At 35.6% G+C, this 4,920-nt stretch overlaps 1 pseudogene; it reads right to left on the bottom strand.

Moving 5' to 3' along the window:
• Window positions 1-542: 542 nt before the first annotated feature.
• LOC114006289 (uncharacterized) lies at window positions 543-627 on the bottom strand (annotated as a pseudogene).
• Window positions 628-4,920: the final 4,293 nt, after the last annotated feature.

The raw sequence follows: 4,920 nt of genomic DNA on the forward strand, positions 1-4,920 counted from the left end.
TGGGGAAAAATGTTCAGATATTGAAATGTTCACTTTGTAAGCTAAACAATGTGATTGAATGTATATAAAAAAAATTTTAAATAAATTAATTAATAAAAAAGAAAGAGAAATACAATTCTAATTCTTGTTTGTAGTCTCATATTTCTTATAGCTTTGGGGATTACGTTGGATGAAACTGGAATGAAGACAAGATCACATAGTAAGACTTTCCATTTGTGTTTTTCATAGTCACACTTTTTCCTCAAGATTAATTACATGCCAGGCATGATAGACTTTCTATAATCTCTTTCTGTCAGAAAAAAAAAAAAATCCTTAGAGTTGTTGCCATTTGGATGACTTTTTCATGTGTCTTGGATCATAGACAAATGTTTTCTTCTATCTTTGTGTTACTTAAATAAAAACTGGAAATAAGGTGATAATCAGATCTATATCATCAAGCACTGTCTTTGTGAAAAAGTTTCAATAGTATTTTTTACATTAAAAACAGTAATAAATACATAGAATTGTTTTCTTATTTCTCTCCTCTCTTTCTTTATTTTCTTTTATTTTTTATATTCAGTCTTCAATTAGCAATAATCGCGCCTCGGATAAACCTCATTGGCTACAATACTGCCACTGCGCAAAGCTTTTTATATTCAGTCTAAAGGAAACATTTGAAAAAAAGACAAGGGTCTACATTTTCTTTTTTTCTGGAGAGGTTCTTTTTTCTTTTTTCTTTTTCTTTTTATTTTTCTTTTTTCTTTTCTTTTTTTTTTTTTTGGGCTGTGTGCTCGCCAGACAGACAGAGAGAGACAGAAAGCGAGAAATCACCCCCCAGGGCTATGGCCATGCCTCAACCCCTTCTCCATTCTCCTCTTGGGATTTTGGGCATTCACGCACACGTGCCCAGTGTGTTTTAAGTCACCGAGTCTGGGACACGAACCGTAGTCGACTACATGGGAGTCCAGCAACATAGCCATTACACTAACTACAATTTTAAAACTAATTTAATATAAGTGATTCTGCAATGGACTAAATTAGTACCATCATTAGGGACAACAATATACTTAATATAATATACAATCATATATTAATGTATACTTACTATATTGCATAATACAAGTAAATAATGAAATTACTTTTATAGAGGTTATAGGTTTTTTTACCATTTTCTTCATAGGTTACTTTTTTCAGTGGGGTTTCTAATAGGAGAGTGTTAAATATCATTTTCTCTGAAAGAGCCACTAATATAAAAATTCTATATGGTTGATTTAAGGTAAATCCAAATACTAATAAAGGAAGATAAACATCTGCCTGGAGTGGAATCTTTTCATTTTCCTGTATAAAATGAGAATCTTAACCAGAATTTCCACACAGAAGAAGATCCCTCCCAGAGTGGTACTGAAGATTATTGTGTTTCATGCAATTTTCTTTGCTTATTTCTGCCTTGTTTGCCCAGCTTTGCCTTGCAATAGTCTCATAGCTTCTATATTTTCTACTCCTTTTCATTTAAAGGCTATAGTGATTTCCAAGTGATTGTAGGCTCTTCATAACAGAGTTTTGAGGTGTCTGTCTTCTGCTCGAGGGTTCCTATGGTGGCTGATCAAACTGCATTAGGGTTTTTCGACATGGTATTAGCCTTGATTTGATTATTGTACACTGCATGCATGCTTTGAAAATTCATACTATACTCCACAAAGATGTACAATAATGAAATGTAAATAAGAAATTATAAAATAAAATTGAAAAAAAAAAAGAATGTAGAATCTGGGAGTCATGGGAGAAGAGAAAATGAAGAGCTGGGAAGTCTTTCAACATTTGTTGGATTCTCAGAGCTAAAATCCCTTGAGATAGTGTTTTGGTTTGTATGTTCCCAGTAAAACTCATATTAAAATTTAATTGCCATTGGGAAAGTATTAAGAGATGGGACCTTTAAAAGGGGATTAGGTGAATAGATTAATGATGTTATCACGGGATTGGTTTAACTTTTTACCACAGTGGCCCTTGAAAAAAGGATGTATTTATCTTTTTTCTTTCCCTTTTTTATTTCATTTTCTTTTATATTCAATCACACTATTTGGCTTACAAAATGGATATTTCAACAGGTGAACTTTTCTCCCTAGTACAGTTGATAAAACTACAAATTATCTTCAACAGATAATACCACATTTCTTTGTCCCATTAATGCTTTGCCTCCCTATTTTTCTTCTAAATGTCCCTGTCTCACACACTCCCTCACCATCTGACTATTCATAATGTAATACAGAACAAAGGCCCTTACCAGATGCCTCAAAATGGAACTTCCCAGCTCCAAACTATGAACCAAATAAATTTCTATTCTTTATAAACTATCCAGTTTCAGAGATTTTGTTACAGAAGCAGAAAACAGACTAAGCAGACTAAGTCAGATGATCATCTTAGTTATTATTTTTTTTAACTCTTCTTTTCTTTCTTTCTTTCTTTCTTTCTTTCTTTCTTTCTTTCTTTCTTTCTTTCTTTCTTTCTTTCTTTCTTTCTTTCTTTCTTTCTTTCTTTCTTTCTTTCTTTCTTTCTTTCTTTCTTTCTTTCCTTTCTTTCTTTCTTTCTTCCTTTCCTTTCCTTTCCTTTCCTTTCCTTTCCTTTCTTCCTTTCATGAATAAGAGAGACGCGGTGGGGGGCAGGGGGAGGAGGGATAGGAAAAGTACTCTCAACAGGATTTTGACATCACAGCCAACTCCCTGCCTGGTCAGCCCCTGATTTGGACACACACACAGCGAGCATACCCAGAGAGGTCCACAGACGTAAAACGAGAACTTTCTCACATGGCTCAGCACCACAGAACATTGAATTTTACTGCTGCACTGCTGTCCAGCTTCTAGTTATTCTTAATACTGATGATGTTAAAAGAAAAAAATACACATTTTGTGAAGGCACTATTACTTCCTTAGGTCCTGATTTATTTAGCCAAATTCTGTATGAATAAACTGAGTTTCAGGAACATTTCTAGGAATCAGCTTTTCTGATACTTGAATCCAAAGCTTATTTGTCTTCATTACATGTTACAGACAACGCCTTCTAGCTCTACAAAGACAGGTTGTGTCTTCTGGTAAATGAAATGCTATAATGAAAGAGAAAAAAACCTGCACTTCTATTCAATTTAGGAGTGCTTGTTCTTACTGTTAGCCATGTTGAGCGTTCATGTATGAGATGTTGACTTACAGAATCTGTGAAAAAGGAAGGACAAAGTTAATCAACTTCCTTCCAACTGAGTCACAGATGAAGTGTTATTTCAATGAATAAAAATCCTTTCCAAAGAATCAGAATCAGATCTCTATCATGCTGATTTCTGTCAAGTAATGAAACTTTTGTAGTTTCAGGATAGAGAATTGCTGTTAGAAAGTGGAAATGAGAAACCCATTTCACATTTCTCCCTGTACTCAGTAAAATACTTCCCACCAGCACTTAAAATCCACGGTGCTTTTGTGGTCACTTCTTAACTACATCTTGAAATTAGTTAATTTGTTTTTAGAAAATAAACACCTTCTTTTGTTACATTTCCACTATTTATTTATCATAGCAACAGCATGAGCATTTCCACTATTTTTCTTTTTTTTTAATTTACAACTTCCACATTACACTTATATCATTTCCAGATTTTCTAGAGGTATATGTATTCTATGAATAATGAAAACTAAAAATATGAAAAAAGTAAATTTTAATGTTAGGATCGGAGTAGGGTGGGTGAAGTACTAGTATGGCATAACTGTGCATGCAACTGTTAGTGAGAAGACCATAGTGAGAATCTGGGATTAAAATGCAAGAAACTTCTAGCACTTTCATTTATCCCTGAGCCCTATAGTTGGAAGAGTTACCTCCTCCCTCCCTGATTTATTTTCACTTTTTCTTTTTAGATTATTTATTTATTTTTGCCATATAGTGTGTGCACTCTCTGGAGAAAGACAGAGAGAGGCACAGGGAGTGGGAAACTGAGAAAGGCGGATGGCCACGCTGCAATCTCTTCTCCAGTCTGTTGAAATTTTGGCCAGGCATGCATATATTCTGAGCATGATTTTCAAGCTGCCAGGTGCAGGTCTCAAGCTATGATTGGTCATATAGCAATCCAGTGCCTTAACCATCATACCACCTGCTGGCCCACCTGATTTGTTCTTTGACTGACTTAGTGGCAATTCAATATAAATTCTAAGAATGAGCATTAAAAAAAAAAAACTGAGGAAAGTTGTCACTTTCTCTTTACAAGTAAGAGTAGAAGTATGGATTCATAACTCCTTTAACAGTATGCGTCATAGATATTGTAAACATTAATAAAGATATCAACCTCTTTTTGGATGGACAGTATGATCTAGATATTTCCTGTTACACAATAATTCCATATTTAGCTCATTTACTAACTTTATTCTGATCCCATTTTAAAGATTATCCAGAGCCCTTTCTGGACCAACTTATCATATAGGCCTTTCTTGTCCACTCTAAAGAGTTCAGTTCTAAACTGCTCTCCTGTGGGAAGCTGCACACCAACGAGTCTGCCGAGGTTTCTCAGAAAGCAAACAATTACCATGATTGGTTCCCTTCCAAAAACCTGACCTTCAAAACCTTGCTCTGATTGGCCACTAGAATCCCTCAAATTTGCATATCTGGCACCTCATGATTGGTCCAAAAGCAACCAATCATAACCCATTAACAACCAATCAGGGTACACCGTTTACAACCCACCAGAGTGTATATAACCACGATGCCTGGCCCACAGTAGCCAGACGACACAGATGACCGAGACGATGACAACGACCAGGAAGACGACAACTGAAGAGCCTGAAGAGCTGAAACACCACGCAGTCTCCAGATGACCCTGAAGATCCTGAAGAGCTGACACTGCATCGTCTCCAGACGACTTGGGAGACCCTGAAGAGTTGTAACACTACATCGTCTCCGGACGACCCTGAAGAG

The sequence above is a fragment of the Tupaia chinensis genome, unplaced genomic scaffold, assembly GCF_000334495.1.
Source record: "Tupaia chinensis unplaced genomic scaffold, TupChi_1.0 Scaffold146837_1, whole genome shotgun sequence".
Classification (NCBI taxonomy): domain Eukaryota; kingdom Metazoa; phylum Chordata; class Mammalia; order Scandentia; family Tupaiidae; genus Tupaia; species Tupaia belangeri.